Source organism: Orcinus orca, unplaced genomic scaffold, assembly GCF_937001465.1.
Source record: "Orcinus orca unplaced genomic scaffold, mOrcOrc1.1 scaffold_23, whole genome shotgun sequence".
Taxonomy (NCBI): Eukaryota; Metazoa; Chordata; class Mammalia; order Artiodactyla; family Delphinidae; genus Orcinus; species Orcinus orca.
Genome location: NW_026043884.1, coordinates 7,584,440 through 7,608,640, shown reverse-complemented (window position 1 = coordinate 7,608,640; position 24,201 = coordinate 7,584,440).

The following is a 24,201-nucleotide window of genomic DNA, read 5'->3' as shown; positions in this document are numbered from 1 at the left end:
GGAAACACCATACACTTCTCCCGAGTGGCTGTTGGCAATTTACATCCCGCCCATCAGCATAACAAGGCTCCCAGTTCTCCATGGCCTGTCCTGCCTTTCTGGATTTTACACTTTTTTCAGATGGCCCTTTTGACCGGGGGGAAGTGAGACTTCATTGTAGTGCAGATATCCTTTGCAAGCTTGCTTGGTTGGCCAAAAAGGGCGTATGCGTTTTTTCCTGAATATATTCAGGAAAAACCGCATACGCCCTTTTTGGCCAAATGCATCATTGTGGACGTTCTGCCTCTTTTCCTATGCTTTAAATGCAATTCCAGTCTACCTCCTGAAATCGGTTTCCTGCAATTCTGCCCCGCATTCAAGTCCTCTTGGAAGCCTTACTTCAGTATATTTTTGGACGATAGCTGTCATTTATAACTCTGCAGGTTTGTGAATTACAGTGCCCCTGAGTTCCTTTCTTCAACTCGCTTTCTTGTGAGCTGGCCGCAACACCGCAGGATTGCTTCAGGCCCTAATCTGGTTCCGGCACGGCACGCTGAGCCTTTGGTTAATTCCTCTTCCTGGTGGGAAATGAGAGTTAAATTTGCCCGTCCAGACACCTCCAGCTAGTCTCTCATTGGTTCTCCCTATTACTGTTCATCTTCCGCAGAAATTGCAAATTGGGCCAAACAGGAGTTTAAAGGCACTGACTCTCCAAGTCGGGAGAGTGTTAGTAAAGCATCTGGAATGTTGCACCCGAGTACCAGGGGATGAGAACTGAGACATATTGGAACACGTCTCCCGATCACACGGTTGATCATACTCTGGGTTCCACATACATGTTTTAGCTGAAGGAAGAATCCCTTAAACCTGGAGAGTTGAGACCCGTGGAATGGGTACCATGCAATATGAGTTCAAAGGGTCTTCATTTGCTCACCGAACCTCTCCAATCCTATCACTGCTGCGTTTATGCCCCTGTGCACACGCTTGATTCTCTTTCGGAGACATAGCAATCCATAGGTTTTAAGATACTTACTAGTCAGGTACATTCTTAGGCGTTTAATATGGGGTGTTGAGTCCATTTCGTTGAGCAATGAGTAGCTCTTGTGTATTACATATTTGGCTTAAGGAACTTTATCTGTGCTCATTTCAATCTCTGGTTTTATGCAGCACCCCAACTCACCTTTCCCCTTAAGCAAGCATAAGTTGGTTTTCTAAATTTGAGACCCCGTTCTGTTTTGTAATCCAGTTCCTGTGTAGCCAAGTTTACATTCCATGTATTAGTGATATCTTATGATGTTTCTTTTTCTGTGTGACTTATTTCAGTTAGAATCATCATACCTGAATCCACTCATTATGCTGCTACGGGCCTGATGACATAGATTTCATTGCTGAGTGATATTGCATTGTACGTAAGTACCACAACTTCTTTATCAATTTTTCGCTTTCTGCGATATTGAACTTGTCCCGTAAACGAGTTTCTTGTAAACAGAGCCGTCCCAAACTTTGGGGTGGCTGTGTCTTTTTGATTTTAATTTCCCTAAGCTATAGGGCCATAAGTGGAAGTGCCCTAGGCTCTGTTGCTTTGTTTTTTAGATGTTTCAGGAAACACCATACACTTCTCCTGAGTGCCTGTTGGCAATTTACATCCCGCCCATCAGCATAACAAAGCTCCCAGTTCTCCAAGGCCTGTCCTGCCTTTCTGGATTTTACACTTTTTTCAGATGGCCCTTTTGACCAGGGGGAAGTGAGACTTCATTGTAGTGCAGATTTCCTTTGCAAGCTTGCTTGGTTGGCCAAAAAGGGCGTATGCATTTTTTCCTGAATATATTCAGGAAAAAATGCATACGCCCTTTTTATCCAATTGCATCATTGTCGACGTTCTGCCTCTTTTCCTATGCTTTAAATGCAATTACAGTGTACCGCCTGAAATCGGTTTCCTGCAATTCTGCCCCGCTTTCAAGTCCTCTTGGCAGCCTTACTTCAGTATATTTTTGGACGATAGCTGTCATTTATAACTCTGCATGTTTGTGAATATACAGTGCCCCTGAGCTCCTTTCTTCAACTCGCTTTCTTGTGAGCTGGCCGCAACACCGCAGGATTGCTTCAGGCTCTAATCTGGCTCCGGCACGGCACGCTGAGCCTTTGGTTAATTCCTCTAACTGGTGGGAAATGAGAGTTAAATTTGCCCGTCCAGACACCTCCAGCTAGTCTCTCATTGGTTCTCCCTATTCCTGTTCATCTTCTGCAGAAATTGCAAACTGGGCCAAACAGGAGGTTAAAGGCACTGACTCTCCAAGTCGGGAGAGTGTTAGTAAAATGTCTGGAATGTTGCACCCGAGTACCAGGGGACGAGAACTGAGACATATTGGAACACATCTCCCGATGACACGGTTGATCATACTCTGGGTTCCACATGCATGTTTCAGCTGAAGGAAGAATCCCATAAACCTGGAGAGTTGAGACCCGTGGAATGGGTATCATGCAATATGACTTCAAAGGGTCTTCATTTGCTCACCGAACCTCTCCAATCCTATCACTGCTGCGTTTATGCCCCTGTACACACGCTTGATTCTCTTTCAGAGACATAGCAGTCCATAGGTTTTAAGATACTTACTAGTCAGGTACATTCTTAGGCGTTTAATATGGGGTGTTGAGTCCATTTCGTTGAGCAAGGAGTAGCTCTTGTCTATTCCACATTTGGCTTAAGGAACTTTATCTGTGCTCATTTCAATCTCTGGTTTTATGCAGCACCCCAACTCACCTTTCCCCTTAAGGAAGCATAAGTTGGTTTTCTAAATTTGAGACCCTGTTCTGTTTTGTAATTCAGTTCCTCTGTAGCCAAGTTTACATTCCGTGTATTAGTGATATCTTATGATGTTTCTTTTTCTGTGTGACTTATTTCAGTTAGAATCATCATACCTGAATCCACTCATTATGCTGCTATGGGCCAGATGATATAGATTTCATTGCTGAGTGATATTGCATTGTATGTAAGTACCACAACTTCTTTATCCATTTTTCACTTTCTGCAATATTGAACTTGTACCGTAAACGAGGTTCTTGTAAGCACAGCCGTCCCAAACTTTGGGGTGGCTGTGTCTTTTTGATTTTAATTTCCTAAGCTATAGGACCATAAGTGGAAGTGCCCTAGGCTCTGTTGCTTTGTTTTTTAGATGTTTCAGGAAACACCATACACTTCTCCGGAGTGGCTGTTGGCAATATACATCCCGCCCATTTGCATAACAAGGCTCCCAGTTCTCCATGGCCTGTCCTGCCTTTCTGGATTTTACACTTTTTACATATGGCCCTTTTGACCGGGGGGAAGTGAGACTTCACTGTAGTGCAGATTTCCTTTGCAAGATTGCTTGGTTGGCCAAAAAGGGCGTATGCTTTTTTTCCTGAATATATTCAGGAAAAAACGCATACGTCCTTTTTGGCCAAGTGCATCATTGTGGACGTTCTGCCTCTTTTCCTATGCTTTAAATGCAATTCCTGTCTACCTCCTGAAATCGGTTTCCTGCAATTCTGCCCCGCTTTCAAGTCCTCTTGGCAGGCTTACTTCAGTATATTTTTAGGACGATAGCTGTCATTTATAACTCTGCAGGTTTGCAAATTACAGTGCCCGTGAGCTCCTTTCTTCAACTCTCTTTCTTGTGAGCTGGCCGCAGCACCACTGGATTGCTTCAGGCCCTAATCTGGTTCCTGCATGGCACGCTGAGCCTTTTGATTATTCCTCTTCCTGGTGGGAAATGAGAGTTAAAGTTGCCCGTCCAGACACCTCCAGCTAGTCTCTCATTGGTTCTCCCTATTCCTGTACATCTTCCGAGGAATTTGCAAACTGGGTCAAACAGGAGGTTAAAGGCACTGACTCTCCAAGTCGGGAGAGTGTTAGTAAAGCGCCTAGAATGTTGCACCCGAGTACCAGGGGACGAGAACTGAGACATATTTGAACATGACTCCCGATCACACGGTTCATCATATTCTGGGTTCCACATGCATGATTTAGCTGAAGGAAGAATCCCTTAAACGTGGAGAGTTGAGATCCGTGGAATGGGTACCATGCAATATGATTTCAAAGGGTCTTCATTTGCTCACCGAACCTCTCCAATCCTATCACTGCTACGTTTATACCCCTGTACTCACGCTTGCTTCTCTTTCAGAGACATAGCAATCCATAGGTTTTAAGATACTTACTAGTCAGGTACATTATTAGGCGTTTAATATGGGGTTTTGAGTCCATTTCGTTGAGCAAGGAGTAGCTCTTGTCTATTACATATTTGGCTTAAGGAACTTTATCTGTGCTCATTTCAATCTCTGGTTTTATGCAGCACCCCAACTCACCTTTCCCCTTAAGCAAGCATAAGTTGGTTTTGTAAATTTGAGACCCTGTTCTGTTTTGTAATCCAGTTCCTGTGTAGCCAAGTTTACATTCCGTGTATTAGTGATATCTTATGATGTTTCTTTTTTGGTGTGACTTATTTCAGTTAGAATCATCATACCTGAATCCATTCTATGCTGCTACGGGCCTGATGACATAGATTTCATTGCTGAGTGATATTGCATTGTACGTAAGTACCACAACTTCTTTATCCATTTTTCACTTTCTGCGATATTGAACTTGTACCATAAACGAGGTTCCTGAAAACAGAGCCATCCCAAATTTTGGGTGGCTGTGTCTTTTTGATTTTAATTTCCCTGAGCTATAGGACCATAAGTGGAAGTACCCTAGGCTCTGTTGCTTTGTTTTTTAGATGTTTCAGGAAACATCATACACTTCTCCCAAGTGGCTGTTGGCAATTTTCATCACGCCCATCAGCATAACAAGGCTCCCTGTTCTGCATGGCCTGTCCTGCCTTTCTGGATTTTACACTTTTTTCAGATGGCCCTTTTGACCGGGGGGAAGTGAGACTTCATTGTAGTGCAGATTTCCTTTGCAAGCTTGCTTGGTTGGCCAAAAAAGGCTTATGCGTTTTTTCCTGAATATATTCAGGAAAAATCGCATACGCCCTTTTTGGCCAAATGCATCATTGTGGACGTTCTGCCTCTTTTCCTATGCTTTAAATGCAATTCCAGTCTACCTCCTGAAATCGGTTTCCTGCAATTCTGCCCCGCATTCAAGTCCTCTTGGAAGCCTTACTTCAGTATATTTTTGGACGATAGCTGTCATTTATAACTCTGCAGGTTTGTGAATTACAGTGCCCCTGAGTTCCTTTCTTCAACTCGCTTTCTTGTGAGCTGGCCGCAACACCGCAGGATTGCTTCAGGCCCTAATCTGGTTCCGGCACGGCACGCTGAGCCTTTGGTTAATTCCTCTTCCTGGTGGGAAATGAGAGTTAAATTTGCCCGTCCAGACACCTCCAGCTAGTCTCTCATTGGTTCTCCCTATTACTGTTCATCTTCCGCAGAAATTGCAAATTGGGCCAAACAGGAGTTTAAAGGCACTGACTCTCCAAGTCGGGAGAGTGTTAGTAAAGCATCTGGAATGTTGCACCCGAGTACCAGGGGATGAGAACTGAGACATATTGGAACACGTCTCCCGATCACACGGTTGATCATACTCTGGGTTCCACATACATGTTTTAGCTGAAGGAAGAATCCCTTAAACCTGGAGAGTTGAGACCCGTGGAATGGGTACCATGCAATATGAGTTCAAAGGGTCTTCATTTGCTCACCGAACCTCTCCAATCCTATCACTGCTGCGTTTATGCCCCTGTGCACACGCTTGATTCTCTTTCGGAGACATAGCAATCCATAGGTTTTAAGATACTTACTAGTCAGGTACATTCTTAGGCGTTTAATATGGGGTGTTGAGTCCATTTCGTTGAGCAATGAGTAGCTCTTGTGTATTACATATTTGGCTTAAGGAACTTTATCTGTGCTCATTTCAATCTCTGGTTTTATGCAGCACCCCAACTCACCTTTCCCCTTAAGCAAGCATAAGTTGGTTTTCTAAATTTGAGACCCCGTTCTGTTTTGTAATCCAGTTCCTGTGTAGCCAAGTTTACATTCCATGTATTAGTGATATCTTATGATGTTTCTTTTTCTGTGTGACTTATTTCAGTTAGAATCATCATACCTGAATCCACTCATTATGCTGCTACGGGCCTGATGACATAGATTTCATTGCTGAGTGATATTGCATTGTACGTAAGTACCACAACTTCTTTATCAATTTTTCGCTTTCTGCGATATTGAACTTGTCCCGTAAACGAGTTTCTTGTAAACAGAGCCGTCCCAAACTTTGGGGTGGCTGTGTCTTTTTGATTTTAATTTCCCTAAGCTATAGGGCCATAAGTGGAAGTGCCCTAGGCTCTGTTGCTTTGTTTTTTAGATGTTTCAGGAAACACCATACACTTCTCCTGAGTGCCTGTTGGCAATTTACATCCCGCCCATCAGCATAACAAAGCTCCCAGTTCTCCAAGGCCTGTCCTGCCTTTCTGGATTTTACACTTTTTTCAGATGGCCCTTTTGACCAGGGGGAAGTGAGACTTCATTGTAGTGCAGATTTCCTTTGCAAGCTTGCTTGGTTGGCCAAAAAGGGCGTATGCATTTTTTCCTGAATATATTCAGGAAAAAATGCATACGCCCTTTTTATCCAATTGCATCATTGTCGACGTTCTGCCTCTTTTCCTATGCTTTAAATGCAATTACAGTGTACCGCCTGAAATCGGTTTCCTGCAATTCTGCCCCGCTTTCAAGTCCTCTTGGCAGCCTTACTTCAGTATATTTTTGGACGATAGCTGTCATTTATAACTCTGCATGTTTGTGAATATACAGTGCCCCTGAGCTCCTTTCTTCAACTCGCTTTCTTGTGAGCTGGCCGCAACACCGCAGGATTGCTTCAGGCTCTAATCTGGCTCCGGCACGGCACGCTGAGCCTTTGGTTAATTCCTCTAACTGGTGGGAAATGAGAGTTAAATTTGCCCGTCCAGACACCTCCAGCTAGTCTCTCATTGGTTCTCCCTATTCCTGTTCATCTTCTGCAGAAATTGCAAACTGGGCCAAACAGGAGGTTAAAGGCACTGACTCTCCAAGTCGGGAGAGTGTTAGTAAAATGTCTGGAATGTTGCACCCGAGTACCAGGGGACGAGAACTGAGACATATTGGAACACATCTCCCGATGACACGGTTGATCATACTCTGGGTTCCACATGCATGTTTCAGCTGAAGGAAGAATCCCATAAACCTGGAGAGTTGAGACCCGTGGAATGGGTATCATGCAATATGACTTCAAAGGGTCTTCATTTGCTCACCGAACCTCTCCAATCCTATCACTGCTGCGTTTATGCCCCTGTACACACGCTTGATTCTCTTTCAGAGACATAGCAGTCCATAGGTTTTAAGATACTTACTAGTCAGGTACATTCTTAGGCGTTTAATATGGGGTGTTGAGTCCATTTCGTTGAGCAAGGAGTAGCTCTTGTCTATTCCACATTTGGCTTAAGGAACTTTATCTGTGCTCATTTCAATCTCTGGTTTTATGCAGCACCCCAACTCACCTTTCCCCTTAAGGAAGCATAAGTTGGTTTTCTAAATTTGAGACCCTGTTCTGTTTTGTAATTCAGTTCCTCTGTAGCCAAGTTTACATTCCGTGTATTAGTGATATCTTATGATGTTTCTTTTTCTGTGTGACTTATTTCAGTTAGAATCATCATACCTGAATCCACTCATTATGCTGCTATGGGCCAGATGATATAGATTTCATTGCTGAGTGATATTGCATTGTATGTAAGTACCACAACTTCTTTATCCATTTTTCACTTTCTGCAATATTGAACTTGTACCGTAAACGAGGTTCTTGTAAGCACAGCCGTCCCAAACTTTGGGGTGGCTGTGTCTTTTTGATTTTAATTTCCTAAGCTATAGGACCATAAGTGGAAGTGCCCTAGGCTCTGTTGCTTTGTTTTTTAGATGTTTCAGGAAACACCATACACTTCTCCGGAGTGGCTGTTGGCAATATACATCCCGCCCATTTGCATAACAAGGCTCCCAGTTCTCCATGGCCTGTCCTGCCTTTCTGGATTTTACACTTTTTACATATGGCCCTTTTGACCGGGGGGAAGTGAGACTTCACTGTAGTGCAGATTTCCTTTGCAAGATTGCTTGGTTGGCCAAAAAGGGCGTATGCTTTTTTTCCTGAATATATTCAGGAAAAAACGCATACGTCCTTTTTGGCCAAGTGCATCATTGTGGACGTTCTGCCTCTTTTCCTATGCTTTAAATGCAATTCCTGTCTACCTCCTGAAATCGGTTTCCTGCAATTCTGCCCCGCTTTCAAGTCCTCTTGGCAGGCTTACTTCAGTATATTTTTAGGACGATAGCTGTCATTTATAACTCTGCAGGTTTGCAAATTACAGTGCCCGTGAGCTCCTTTCTTCAACTCTCTTTCTTGTGAGCTGGCCGCAGCACCACTGGATTGCTTCAGGCCCTAATCTGGTTCCTGCATGGCACGCTGAGCCTTTTGATTATTCCTCTTCCTGGTGGGAAATGAGAGTTAAAGTTGCCCGTCCAGACACCTCCAGCTAGTCTCTCATTGGTTCTCCCTATTCCTGTACATCTTCCGAGGAATTTGCAAACTGGGTCAAACAGGAGGTTAAAGGCACTGACTCTCCAAGTCGGGAGAGTGTTAGTAAAGCGCCTAGAATGTTGCACCCGAGTACCAGGGGACGAGAACTGAGACATATTTGAACATGACTCCCGATCACACGGTTCATCATATTCTGGGTTCCACATGCATGATTTAGCTGAAGGAAGAATCCCTTAAACGTGGAGAGTTGAGATCCGTGGAATGGGTACCATGCAATATGATTTCAAAGGGTCTTCATTTGCTCACCGAACCTCTCCAATCCTATCACTGCTACGTTTATACCCCTGTACTCACGCTTGCTTCTCTTTCAGAGACATAGCAATCCATAGGTTTTAAGATACTTACTAGTCAGGTACATTATTAGGCGTTTAATATGGGGTTTTGAGTCCATTTCGTTGAGCAAGGAGTAGCTCTTGTCTATTACATATTTGGCTTAAGGAACTTTATCTGTGCTCATTTCAATCTCTGGTTTTATGCAGCACCCCAACTCACCTTTCCCCTTAAGCAAGCATAAGTTGGTTTTGTAAATTTGAGACCCTGTTCTGTTTTGTAATCCAGTTCCTGTGTAGCCAAGTTTACATTCCGTGTATTAGTGATATCTTATGATGTTTCTTTTTTGGTGTGACTTATTTCAGTTAGAATCATCATACCTGAATCCATTCTATGCTGCTACGGGCCTGATGACATAGATTTCATTGCTGAGTGATATTGCATTGTACGTAAGTACCACAACTTCTTTATCCATTTTTCACTTTCTGCGATATTGAACTTGTACCATAAACGAGGTTCCTGAAAACAGAGCCATCCCAAATTTTGGGTGGCTGTGTCTTTTTGATTTTAATTTCCCTGAGCTATAGGACCATAAGTGGAAGTACCCTAGGCTCTGTTGCTTTGTTTTTTAGATGTTTCAGGAAACATCATACACTTCTCCCAAGTGGCTGTTGGCAATTTTCATCACGCCCATCAGCATAACAAGGCTCCCTGTTCTGCATGGCCTGTCCTGCCTTTCTGGATTTTACACTTTTTTCAGATGGCCCTTTTGACCGGGGGGAAGTGAGACTTCATTGTAGTGCAGATTTCCTTTGCAAGCTTGCTTGGTTGGCCAAAAAAGGCTTATGCGTTTTTTCCTGAATATATTCAGGAAAAATCGCATACGCCCTTTTTGGCCAAATGCATCATTGTCGACGATCTGCCTCTTTTCCTATGCTTTAAATGCAATTCCAGTGTACCTCCTGAAATCGGTTTCCTGCAATTCTGCCCCGCTTTCAACTCCTCTTGGCAGCCTTACTTCAGTATATTTTTGGACTAAAGCTGTCATTTATAACTCTGCAGGTTTGTGAATTACAGTGCCCCTGAGCTCCTTTCTTCAACTCGCTTTCTTGTGAGCTGGCCGCAACACCGCAGGATTGCTTCAGGCCCTAATCTGGTTCCGGCACGGCACGCTGAGCCTTTGGTTAATTCCTCTTCCTGGTGGGAAATGAGAGTTAAATTTGCCCGTCCAGACACCTCCAGCTAGTCTCTCATTGCTTCTCCCTATTCCTGTTCATCTTCCGCAGAAATTGCAAACTGGGCCAAACAGGAGTTTAAAGGCCCTGACTCTCCAAGTCGGTAGAGTGTTAGTAAAGCGTCTAGAATGTTGCACCCAAGTACCAGGCGACGAGAACTGAGCCATATTTGAACACGTCTCCCGATCACACAGTTGATCATACACTGGGTTCCACATGCATGTTTTAGCTGAAGGAAGAATCCCTTAAACCTGGAGAGTTGAGACCCGTGGAATGGGTACCATGCAATATGACTTCAAAGGGTCTTCATTTGCTCACCGAACCTCTCCAATCCTATCACTGCTGCGTTTATGCCCCTGTACACACGTTTGATTCTCTTTCAGAGACATAGCAATCCATAGGTTTTAAGATACTTACTAGACAGGTACATTCTTAGGTGTTTAATATGGGGTGCTGAGTCCATCTCGTTGAGCAAGGAGTAGCTCTTGTCTATTCCATATTTGGCTTAAGGAACTTTATCTGTGCTCATTTCAATCTCTGGTTTTATGCAGCGCCCCAACTCACCTTTACCCTTAAGCAAGCATAAGTTGGTTTCCTAAATTTGAGACCCTGTTCTATTTTGTAGTTCAGTTCCTGTGTAGTGAAATTTACATTCCGTGTATTAGTAATATCTTATGTTGTTTTTTTTCTGTGTGACTTATTTCAGTTAGAATCATCATACCTGAATCCACTCATTATGCTTCTACGGGCCTGATGACATAGATTTCATTGCTGAGTGATATTGCATTGTACGTAAGTACCACAACTTCTTTATCCATTTTTCACTTTCTGCGATATTGAACTTGTACTGTAAACGAGGTTCTTGCAAACAGAGCCGTCCCAAACTTTGGGGTGGCTGTGTCTTTTTGATTTTAATTTCCCTAAGCTATAGGACCATAAGTGGAAGTGCCCTAGGCTCTGTTGCTTTGTTTCTTAGATGTTTCAGGAAACACCATACACTTCTCCCAAGTGGCTGTTGGCAATTTACATCCCGCCCATCAGCATAACAAGGCTCCCAGTTCTCCATGGCCTGTCCTGCCTTTCTGGATTTTACACTTTTTTCAGATTGCCCTTTTGACCGGGGGGAAGTGAGACTTCATTGTAGTGCAGATTTCCTTTGCAAGCTTGCTTGGTTGGCCAAGAAGTGCGTATGCGTTTTTCCTGAATATATTCAGGAAAAAATGCATACGCACTTTTTGGCCAAGTGCATCATTCTCGACGTTCTGCCTCTTTTCCTATGCTTTAAATGCAATTCCAGTGTACCTCCTGAAATTGGTTTCCTGCAATTCTGCCCCGCTTTCAAGTCCTCTTGGCAGCGTTACTTCAGTATATTTTTGGACGATGGCTGTTATTTATAACTCTGCAGGTTTGTGAATTACAGTGCCCCTGAGCTCCTTTCTTTAACTCGCTTTCTTGTGAGCTGGCTGCAACACCGCAGGATTGCTTCAGGCCCTAATCTGGTTCCGGCACGGCACGCTGAGCCTTTGGTTAATTCCTCTTCCTGGTGGCAAATGAGAGTTAAATTTGCCCGTCCAGACACCTCCAGCTAGTCTCTCATTTGTTCTCGCTATTCCTGTTCATCTTCCGCAGAAATTGCAAACTGGGCCAAACAGGAGGTTAAAGGTACTGACTCTCCAAGTCGGGAGAGTGTTAGTAAAGCGTCTGGAATATTGCACCCGAGTACCAGGGGACGAGAACAGAGACATATTTGAACACGTCTCCCAATCACATGGTTGATCATACTCTGGGTTCCACATGCATGTTTTAGCTGAAGGAAGAATCCCTTAAACCTGGAGAGTTGAGACCCGTGGAATGGGTACCATGCAATATGACTTCAAAGGGTCTTCATTTGCTCACCGAACCTCTCCAATCCTATCACTGCTGCGTTTATGCCCCTGTACACATGCTTGATTATCTTTCGGAGACATATCAATCCATAGGTTTTAAGATACTTACTAGTCAGGTACATTCTTAGGCGTTTAATATGGGGTGTTGAGTCCATTTCGTTGAGCAAGGAGTAGCTCTTGTCTATTCCATATTTGGCTTAAGGAAATTTATCTGTGCTCATTTCAATCTCTGGTTTTATGCAGCACCCCAACTCACCTTTCTCCTTAAGCAAGCATAAGTTGGTTTTGTAAATTTGAGACCCTGTTCTGTTTTGTAATCCAGTTCCTGTGTAGCCAAGTTTACATTCCGTGTATTAGTGATATCTTATGATGTTTCTTTTTCTGTGTGACTTATTTCAGTTAGAATCATCATACCTGAATCCACTCATTATGCTGCTATGGGCCTGATGACATAGATGTCATTGCTGAGTGATATTGCATTGTACGTAAGTACCACAACTTCTTTATCCATTTTTCACCTTCTGCGATATTGAACTTGTACCGTAAACGAGGTTCTTGTAAACAGAGCTGTCCCAAACTTTGGGGTGGCTGTGTCTTTTTGATTTGAATTTCCCTAAGCTATAGGACCATAAGTGAAGTGCACTAGGCTCTGTTGCTTTGTTTTTTAGATGTTTCAGGAAACACCATACACTTCTCCCAAGTGGCTGTTGGCAATTTACATCCCGCCCATCAGCATAACAAGGCTCCCAGTTCTCCATGGCCTGTCCTGCCTTTCTGGATTTTACACTTTTTTCAGATGGCCCTTTTGACCGGGGGGAAGTGAGACTTCATTGTAGTGCAGATTTCCTTTGCAAGCTTGCTTGGTTGGCCAAAAAGGGCGTATGCGTTTTTTCCTGAATATATTCAGGAAAAAACGCATACGCCCTTTTTGGCCAAGTGCATCATTGTCGACGTTCTGCCTCTTTTCCTATGCTTTAAATGCAATTCCTGTCTACCTCCTGAAATTGGTTTCCTGCAATTGTGCCTTGCTTTCAATGCCTCTTCATAGCCTTACCTCAATATATTTTTTGAAAATCGTTGGCCTTTATAACTCTGCAGGTTTTTGAATTGCAGTGGCCCTTAGCTCCATTTTTCAGCTCTTATTTTTGTGATCTTGCCTCATAACCACAGGATTCCTTCAGGCCCTATTCTTCTTCTGGGGCATCTTGCTGTGCCTTTGGTTTATTGTTCTTACTGATGTGAAATTAGAGTGACATGTGCCCATTGAAACCGCTACAGCTAGTTTCTCACTGGTTCCCCCTATTCCCATTCATTCTCCGCACTAACTGCAGACTGTGCGATACCAGAACTTAAAGGCATTGACTCTCCATGTGGGGATATTGTTAGTAATGCGGCTGGAATGTCGATCTGGAGCCCCAGGAGAGGAAAAATGAGGTGCGTTTTAGAAACCTTTCCCGATCATATGGTATACCAGTCGCTGGGTTTCCCAAGCATGGTTTAGCTGTAGGAAGATTCCCTTCAACCTGGAGTGTTGGGACCCTTGGAATGAGTAGCATGAAGTATTGCATTAAACTTTTGGCAGTTGCTCACCAAAGCTCACCAATCCTCTCAGCCCCAAGTGTGCAGCCTTATGTCTTATCCAGCTGTGGGTTTATATGTGGTCAATCCAGGTTGCATCACAGCCCCTGAGCGAATTTTGTAAGAATTTTTCTCTCTTTCATTGTTTCTGCGTTTTGTTTTTAAAATTTATTTCTATAATGGGGTTTAGCTCATTTTCACTGCTGTGTTTGTGCCACTCTGCACACACTTGATTCCCTTATGGAGATATATCAATACATGGGTTTTAAGATTCTTATTACTCAGATATATTTCTCTGCGGTGTATAGGGTGTGTTGAGGCCAGTTCATTGAGCAAGGTGTAGATCTTGTCTAATATCTATTTGGTTTATTGAATGGTATCTGTGCTAATTTCAAACTCTGGTTTTATGCATCACCCCACCTCTCCTTTCCCCTTAAGCTGACATAAGTGTGTTTTCTACATGTGAGACACTGTTCTGTTCTGTAATTCATTTCTTGTGCAGCCATATTTACCCTCCCTCTATAAGTGATATCTTATGATATGTTTCTTTTTCTGTTTGACTTATTTCAAGTAGTATTATCGGACCTAAATCCACTCTTTATCCTTCTACTAGCCTTATTACATTGATTTCATGGTGAAGAGATATTCCATTGTACATAAGTACCACATCTTCTTTATCCATTGTTCTCTTTCCTGGGATATTTAAGGTGTACTGAAGTTGAGGTTCTTGTAAACAGAGTAGCCCTAAACTGTGGTGTGCTTGTGTCTTGTTGATTTTTAGACTTCCCTAGATATATTCCCATGATTGGAAGTGTCCTATGCTCTGTAGCTCTGTTTTTTAGATGATTTAGGAACCACCATACACTTCTCCAGAGTGGCTCTCGGCAGTTCACACACTGCCCATCAGCGTATAAAGGCTCCCTGTTCTCCATGGCCTGTCCTGCATTTCTGGTTTTTACAATTTTTTAGGATGGCCCTTTTGACCGGTGGGAAATGAGACTTCTTTGTTGTGCACATTTGCATTGCTTGCTTGCTTCGTTGCCCATAAAGTGCGTATGCATTTTTTCCTGGATATAATCAGGAAAAACCCATACGCCCTTTTGGGCCAACTGCATCATTGTCGAAATTCTGCCGCTTTTCATGTGCTTTAAAGACGAGTCCAATCTATCTCTTGAAATCTGTTTCTTGCAATTCTGTCTTGCATTCAGATCCTCTTCTTTGCCTTACCTCAACATAGTTTTGGACGTTAGTTTTCATTTATAACTCTGCAGGTTTGTGAATTGCAGTGACCCTGAGCTCCATTTTTTAAGTTGCTCTTTTGTGAGCTGGCCTCAAACCCGCAGGATTGCTTCAGGCCCTATTTTGGCTCTGGCGAGGCGGGCTGAGCCTTTTTTCAATTCTTATTCTTAATGGGAAATTAGAGTGATATGTGCCCGTCCAAACCCCTACAACTATTCTCTCATTGATTCCCCCTCTTCCCGTTCATCCTCCTCACAATTTGCAAAATGTGTGAAACAGAAGTTTAAATGTGCTGATTCTCCAAGTGGGGAGATTCTAAGTAACGTGGCTGGAATGGTGAACAGGAGCACCAGGAGAGGATAAATGAGCTGCATTTTAGACACATCTCCCGATCACATGGTGTACAGTCCTCTGGGTTTTCCATGCATGTTTTAGCTGTAGGAAGATCCCTTGAACCTGCAGATTTGGGACCCATTGAATGGGTACCAGGTAGTATTACTTTAAAGGGTGTGCATTTCCTCACCCAACCTCACATTTCTCTTAGTGCAAACAGTTTCCAGCCTTATGTCTCATCCTGCTGTGGGTCTAGATATGTTTAATCCATGTTGCATCACCGTCCCTGAGGAAAAGTTGTAAGAGGTTTTCTCTGTCTCTCTGTCATTTATTTTTTTCAATTTGTTACTATATTGGTTACAGCTGATTTTCAAATCTCTGTTTCTTGCTGCTGTACATCCACTTGATTCACGTACAGAGAGACATCAGTAAATTCTTTTTCAGATTCTTACCAGTCGTATATATTCTTTTCCGGTGACTTGAGTGTGCTGAGTGCAGTTCTTTTAGCTACCGTGTAGGCTTTGTTGATTATCAGTTTGGTATTTGGAATGGTATCTTTGCTAATTTCAACCTCCTGGATGATGCCTCACCCCTCCCCACCTTTCCCGTTTAGCAGCCTTATGCGTGTTTCCTACATATTTGACTATGTTTTTGTTTTGTAATTTATTTCATGTGTAGCCATTTTGGATTCCACCTTTAAGTGATATCTTATGATATGTGTCCTTTTCTTTTTGAATTATGTCACTTAGAATGATCATACGTAACTCCTCCGGAGTTGTTACAACTGGCCATATTTCATTGATTTCCAGGCTGAATAATATTCCACTCTACCTAAGTACCACATCTCTATCCATTTTTTCCCTCCAGAGACATTTAAGTTATATCCTAGTCGAGGATCTTTTAAACAGAGAGGGGGTAAACATTGGGGTGCCTGTGTCCTCTCGATTTTTGTTTTTCCCAAGATATACGCCCATGAGTGCAAGTGCCCTATGCTCTGTAGCTCATTTTTTAGATGCTTTAGTAAACACAATACACTTCTCCAGAATGGCCGTTGGCAATATACATTTCCACTATAAGTCTCACAGGGCTCCCTCTTCTCCTTGCCCTGTCCTGCATTTCTGTTGTTTACGCTTTATGAGGATGGCTCTTCTGACTGATGCGAAGTGATATCTTTTGTAGTATTGACTTCCAGTGCCCACCTGTTTGCTTGGCTAAAAAAGTGTATGCTCTTTTCTTGAATATATACATAAAAAAAACGCATACACCCTTTTTGGCCAACTGCAATGTTGGCAATGTTCAGCTCCTTTTCTCGTGCTTAATGGCGAGTCTTTTCTACCTCCTCAGATCCCTTTCCTGCCATTCTCCCTTGCTTACAAGTCCTTTTCTTTGACTTTCCTCAAGACATTTTTCAGTGATGGATATTTTCAACTCTGCAGTTTCGTGAATTTTACTGCCCCTGAGTTCCATTGTTCAACTTGTGTTTATGGGAACTGGCCACAAAGCAGCGGGATTTCCTCAAGCCCTATACTGTTTCCATGGGCAACCCTAGCCTTTGGTCAATTCGTCTTCCTGATTGGAAATTAGAGTGACATGTGCCTGTCTGAACACCTAGGACTTGTCTCTCATTGTTCCTCATCCTTCCGCTTCATCCTCTGGACAAATTCCAAACTGTACGCAACAGGATGTTGACAGTGCTGACATCTCCAAGTGGGGAGACTGTTAGTAAAGACGCTGGAGGGGTGAACCTGAGCACCAGGAGATGAGGAGATGAGATGCCTTTTCCAAACTCTTCCCGATCAGACGGTATACCATCCTCTGGGTGTGACAGACATGTTTTAGCAGTAGGAAGAGTCCCATTCATGTAAGGAGAACACCAGGGCTTTTTCAAAATCAGTGTCTGCCCGAAACCCAAACTGGGGAATTTTTTAAGCTACGGCTACACATATGTTCATTAAGGGCCTGGGGAAGTAGGCAGAGTCCAAACTTTAGATGATTGAAGTCTTCAGGGTCAGAAGCACTCACCACCAGCTTCCCTTAGGTTACACTTTAACTGTCATTGATAGATGACAATGACAATAAAAATATCTATTCTTTTCCAGATTATTTCCCCTTATAGGTTATTGCAAAATGTTGAGTGTAGTTCCCTGTGCTATACAGTAGTTCCTTGTTGATGATCTATTTTATACATAGCAGTGTGTATGTGTTAATCCCAAACTGTTAATTTATCCCTCCTCCCACCTTTCCCCTTTGGTAATAATAAATTATAAGATTTTATACTTCTCAGAAATGGGGGAGCTGAAAGAGAGGTATCATTTTCAATGGAAAAGCATTTAAAACAAGATTGAAGCTTTAACCAAGATTATTAGATGTACATCCTTGGAAAGAAATCACTTCGTTTCTCTAATATTGACCTGACAAATAAGACAAACCTTTTCACTGAACTTGCTTATAATAAAGTGATGGAAATATCAAATGGAAGTGTTAGAAACATCTTATTTTACCCGAGCCTTATACACTGTTCTATGTTAACTACAGTTTGGCTCACACATCTGTTCATTGAGGTTACAATAGTCTCAATTTCTGTTACTGATCCTCCAGAGTGGACCCCAACAAGTGTCCCCCTGCCCAGTGTCATTGGGGCCAACAGATCGAGACTGAGTTTGGTTCACAAGCAAAGGAAACTTTATATTTTGATCAGAGAATGGAGAGGTGAGAGCATGCACTACCCCGTGGGCTGTGGGCTGGGCTGTTGTGTAGAGATCCTGTCAGAGTCAGTGGGAGGGAGGGGGCGGAGCTCTCGAGGGCCGGGTTGGCTGCAGCTCAGGCTCTATATCGTGGAGTCTGCACTGGGCCCCAGGAGCTGAGGTGTCGTCCCAGCCATTCTGCACTAGGAAATCTGGTCTGAAGTGCCGGGTGTGGAACCTCTGCATGCGGGACCCTAGGAGCACATGAAATTAGACAAAGCACAAAGGATAAAAAAGGTTAGACTTGACTTTATTGCCCAGATTCTATTTTTATCTCCCAGGGAATTTTAATGGGCTTTGCTGGGGACAAACCCCTCCTCTGCCTTTTGTCCCGTTCCTCATTCTTGGAGTGCTGAGGGTGCAGACCCTTCTTCTGTAACTGCTGAGTGCTGAGTTGGGAGCCCTCATACCCGGGGGCGAGGGTCAGGGCTTCTCCCCAGCAGCCTCCAGGTGACGTTGATTGTCCCCAGGCCCCCTGCCTCCCTGCTCGTCCACCTGAGCACCAGCATTGGAAGTGTTATAGATTCTAATGACCTTTAAGGGTCCAGGAAAGAGATGTGCAGAGACGCTGTGGGGGCCGGTTTCACCCCGCCCCACATTTGTTCGGCCACCTTAGGCTGACCGTTTCTGCCAGCCTAGATGCTCTGACCAGTAGTCTGCGCTTTCTTCAATTAGGCCCCTGAATTAATGTACAAACAGCACCAGGTGTCAGAGCACTGCCCGCTCAACTCCCAGACAGTCCAGGGTCAGTGGTGATCAAGGACCATGATGGCCACTGAGTCAACAGCCTTTTGAAGTAAACAGGAGTCCAGCTGGTCTTATTGGCCACCATCATCACGGTGTCTGTAGGCTTTTCTATGGTGACAGTGTGATATACGGTTCCCCCGCCAAGATTATTAGCTCCCCTCTGGGTGCAGTAAGTCCTGCAAGCAGTAGTCTACTCTTTTGGGACACACTCTTGTTGTTTTATGAGAGAAACTCCAGGTCAAGTGATGTTCACACGAGTCGTCATGGTGCCCTGTTGCCCCCGGTTATCTCTCTGGATGTTGGAGTTGGAGGGCCTCCTCACTCGAGGTTGGTGTGCCCACAGAGCGAACCCTGCAACTTCAGGGCATGGTTGGTGGTTAGGATCACCACGTGGGGTCCTTTTCCCTTAGGAGGGAGGTGGCCTTTTGGGCTGCTGATTTCCAGGTTTTCAGATACCGCCAGTATCTTGGCCAGATGTGGCAGTGGGCCAAGCCCCTTGGTGCCCGTAGTTTATCCTACCTGGATGGCATTCTTGCATTGTTCCATTTCAAGTGGTCCCAGTTTTTGCACTAATTCTCCAATGGCGATTCACCTTTCACCGGGAATGTAAAGGTCAAAGGGTTTAGCTAAATTAGGGAGTTCCAGGGCAAGGGTCTGAATTGACTGCTCTTTCCATTCTTGAAAGGCCACTTCTGGATTCTATTCAAAAGGATCATCATCTTTTCCTTTCAGTGTTTCATATAGAGGCCCAACTACTAGACTGTAGTTAGGGATCCAGAAGCAGCAAACCCTGGCCTCCCCAGGAACCCCTAAGCTGTCTTCTAGTTTTAGAAAGGGGTAAGGCTGAAAATGGTTTCTTCCCTTTCCTGGGATGGGCTTCTCCGACCTTCTGTGAGAACGAAGCCCAGGCAGGTCACGGCAGTCTGTGATATTTGAGCTTTTTCTTGGACAACTTCTATCCTTTATTGGCTTGGTAGTTCAGAGGCCTCCTTAGTAGGGCTGGCGATCAGAATGTCGTCTGCGTACTGAAGGAGGGTTTCCTTTCCCAGAGGTAGAACTTTGAGGTCTTTAGCTAAGCTTTCCCCAAAGATGGTGTGGGAATTTTTGCACCCTTGGGGCAAGACGGCCCGGAAGTATTGTTTTAGTTGTATGTTGAGTCCTGCCACTCACAAGCCAAAATTTCTTGTGACTCTGGGACTAATGGAATACAAAAGAAGGCATCATTGAAGACTAATACAGAATACCATGTCCTGGTGGTTGGTAGAATGACCAGCAGGGTGTAGGAATTAGGAGCAGCTGGAGGTATATCCTCGGTGGCTTCACTGACTGTCCTGACATCCTTTACCAGGTCCCCAGCAGCCCATGGGGCTCTCGTGGTCAGACCAATCCCAGAATATGGAGCTCACCTGGGCAGGTACCCCACCCTCACCCCAGCCCACGGGGCTCTCGTGGTCAGGCCCCTCCCAGGATACAGAGCTACCCTTGCAGGTACCGTGGCAGGGCTGGGCACACAGGAACCATGCACATAGCCCTCATTGCAGAGCACCCCCAGCTCACCTGTCGCTCAGAGCTGACACAGAGCACCTCAGAGCAGGACTTGAACTAACAAACAGCAGCTGTGACAGGTCTGTGACCCTGGGCATCACTCTGTGCAGCCTCCCTCCACCTGGTCTTCCAGAGACTTCCACTGCACCCGGGGCACCAGGCCTCTGTCTCCAACCACCACCCACCCCTCCTCTCCCTGACTCCTGGGTTCCTCTCATTAGGAGAGGGTTTTCTTGAAGTTGTCTCCCACTCATGGGCCAGAAAAAATGATTAGAAAACAAGCCAAAGCTGCAGCCCCTTGTCTATCCTGACTCTCAGGAGCCCACACCTGTTCCTTGGACCTGGCCGGTTCAGCAAGTTCCATTTTCTGCAACTGTGAGCCCCTGAGGGATGATGATTGGCTGACCTGGGCAGCCTTACCGTGCCGGCCAGCCCTCCCCAGGTGTGCCTGGGTTGAGATCAATATAAATACCACTCCAGGCAGCAAGAGGCCCTGCAGCCGTGCCTGACGCCATTTTCTCTGCCCTGTCAGCAGTCTCGGGGCTGGGCTGGTGGGAGGGAGTGAGAGGCCACGGCTTTGTGGGTGGCCCAGTGTGAGTGGGGCTCTGCTGGACTTTCTGCAGCAGTTGCCAGGCTGCCACCTGCTAAAGAAGAGGATGTGTCACCCATACCTGCTGCTGGAATTTCTCCCTGGGCAGAGGTGAGGAAGGAAAAAAGCAGTGGGGGCAGGGACAGGACGGGTATCTCAGGCAGGGAAATGGAAATCTTCCAGAAGAGCACCCAGGGCCAGGACCATCCTGGCTGGCCTGCAGGCACCAAGTCGGCCGGTATGCTGTCACTCGTGTGGCTCTATGGCCCTTCCTCTAGGCTTTCAAGTCCTTGTATATATTCAGGTGTTTTACCTGGGACGGGTGGGAATAGTTCAGCAGCAACTGGCCTGGGGCTCAGCTCACGTTTACTCACAGATGCCTCGGCACGGTGCCCCAGCTTTGCAATGAGGACGCTTGTTGCATGGGGGCTGCTGGCTGAATGGGAGATGATTCCCCACCACTGACCAACTTCAGAATTGTTTACAACTGGAGCAAGTGCCCTGATACGGTTTTCCTCTGTGGAACTGGTGGGTTCTGTGTTTCTTTTCTCTTTTTCGTTTTTGGTTCAAGGTAGATTTTATTCCTCTTTTTTGTATTTACAGATATAAGCATGGAAATAATTTATTCATATAAATACATGTATGTGAAGGGAATAATTGTTTTTTCTGTTGTATTTTTTAATTTTTATTTCTTTTGAATTTTCAATTTTATTTTATATTTTTATACAGCAGGTTCTTATTGGTTATCTATTTTATACATATAAATGTATACATGCCAATCCCAGTCTCTCAACTCCTCCCACCACCACCACCCCCAACAGCTTTCCCCCCTTGTTGTCCATACATTTGTTGTCTACATCTGTTGCTCTATTTATGCCTTGCAAAATGGTTAATCTGTACAGTTTTTCTAGGTTCCACATATATGCATGAATATACAAGATTTGTTTTTCTCTTTCTGACTTACTTCACTCTGTATGACAGTCTCTAGATCCATCGACGTCTCTACAAATGACCTAATTTCATTCCTTTTCATGGCTTAGTAATATTCCATTTTATATATGTACCACTGCTTTATGCATTCGTCTGTCTGTGGGCATTTAGGTTGCTTCCATTACCTCGATATTGTAAAGAGTGATACAATGAACATTGCGGTGAATGTCTCTTTTTGATTTATGGTTTTGTCTGGGTATATGTCCAGAACTGGGATTGCTGTATCATATGGTAATTCTACTGTTAGTTTCTTAAGAAACTCCATATTGTTCTCCATAGTGACTGTATCAATTTATATTCCCAACAATAGTGGAAGAGGGTTCCTTTTCTCCACACATTTCTAGCATTTTTTGTTTGTAGATTTTCTGATGATGCCCATTCTACCAGGTGTGAGGTGATACCTCATTGTTGAGTCCATTTTGTTGAGCAAGGGGTAGGTCTTGTCTATTACATATTTAGCTTATGGAACGGTATCTGTGTTAATTTCAAACTCTGCTTTTATACAGCACCACAACTCACCTTCCCCCTTAAGCAAGCATAAGTTGGTTTTCTAAACATGAGACCCTGTTCTGTTTTGTAATTCAGTTCATGTGTAACCAAGTTCACATTCCATGTATTAGTGATACATTATGATGTTTCTCTTTCTGTGTGACTTTTTTCACTTAGAATCACCGTGCCTCAATCCACTCATTATGCTGGTACGGGCCTGGTGACATAGTTTTCACTGCTGAGAGGTATTCTGTTGTACGTAAGTACCGCAACTTCTTTATCCATTATTTGCTCTCTGGCATATTTAACTTGTGCTGAAGAAGAGGTTCCTGTAAAAGAGCCGTCCCAAATTTTGGAGTGGCTGTGTCTTTTTGATTTTAATTTCCCTAAGCTATAGGACCATAAGTGGAAGTGCCCTAGGCTCTGTTGCTTTGTTTTTTAGATGTTTCAGGAAACAGCATACACTTCTCCCGATTGGCTGTTGGCAATTTACATCCCGCCCATCAGCATAACAAGGCTCCCAGTTCTCCATGGCCTGTCCTGCCTTTCTGGATTTTACACTTTTTTCAGATGGCCCTTCTGACCCGGGGGAAGTGAGACTTCATTGTAGTGCAGATTTCCTTTGCAAGCTTGCTTGGTTGGCCAAAAAGGGCGTATGCGTTTTTTCGTGAATATGTTCAGGAAAAAACGCATACGCCCTTTTTGGCCAAGTGCATCATTGTGCACGTTCTGCCTCTTTTCCTATGCTTTAAATGCAATTCCAGTCTACCTCCTGAAATCGGTTTCCTGCAATTCTGCCCCGCTTTCAAGTCCTCTTGGCAGCCTTACTTCAGTATATTTTTGGACGATAGCTGTCATTTATAACTCTGCAGGTTTGTGAATTACAGTGCCCCTGAGCTCCTTTCTTCAACTCGCATTCTTGTGAGCTGGCCGCAACACCGCAGGATTGCTTCAGGCCCTAATCTGGTTCCGGCACGACACGCTGAGCCTTTGGTTAATTCCTCTTCCGGGTGGGAAATGAGAGTTAAATTTGCCCGTCCAGACACCTCCAGCTAGTCTCTCATTGGTTCTCCCTATTCCTGTTCATCTTCCGCAGAAATTGCAAACTGGGCCAAACAGGAGTTTAAAGGCACTGACTCTCCAAGTCGGGAGAGTGTTAGTAAAGCGTCTGGAATGTTGCACCCGAGTACCAGGGGATGAGAACTGAAACATATTGGAACACGTCTCCCTATCACACGGTTGATCATACTCTGGGTTCCACATGCGTGTTTTAGCTGAAGGAAGAATCCCTTAAACCTGGAGAGTTGAGACCCGTGGAATAGGTACCATGCTATATGACTTCAAAGGGTCTTCATTTGCTCAATGAACCTCTCCAATCATATCACTGCTGCGTTTTTGCCCCTGTACAAACGCTTGATTCTCTTTCGGAGACATAGCAATCCATAGGTTTTAAGATACTTACTAGTCAGGTACATACTTAGGCGTTTAATATGGGGTGTTGAGTCCATCTCGTTGAGCAAGGAGTAGCTCTTGTCTATTACATATTTGGCTTAAGGAACTTTATCTGTGCTCATTTCAATCTGTGTTTTTGTGCAGCACCCCAACTCACATTTCCGCTTAAGCAAGCATAAGTTGGTTTTCTAAAATTGAGACCTTATTCTGTTTTTTAATTCAGTTCTTGTGTAGCAAGTTTACATTCCGTGTATTAGTGATATCTTATGATGTTTCTTTTTCTTGTGACTTATTTCAGTTAGAATCATCATACCTGAATCCACTCATTATGCTGCTACGGGCCTGATGACATAGATTTCATTGCTGAGTGATATTGCATTGTACGTAAGTACCAAAACTTCTTTATCCATTTTTCATTTTCTGCGATATTGAACTTGTCCCGTAAACGAGGTTCTTGTAAACAGAGCCGTCCCAAACTTTTGGGTGGCTGTCTCTTTTTGATTTTAATTTCCCTAAGCTATAGGACCATAAGTGGAAG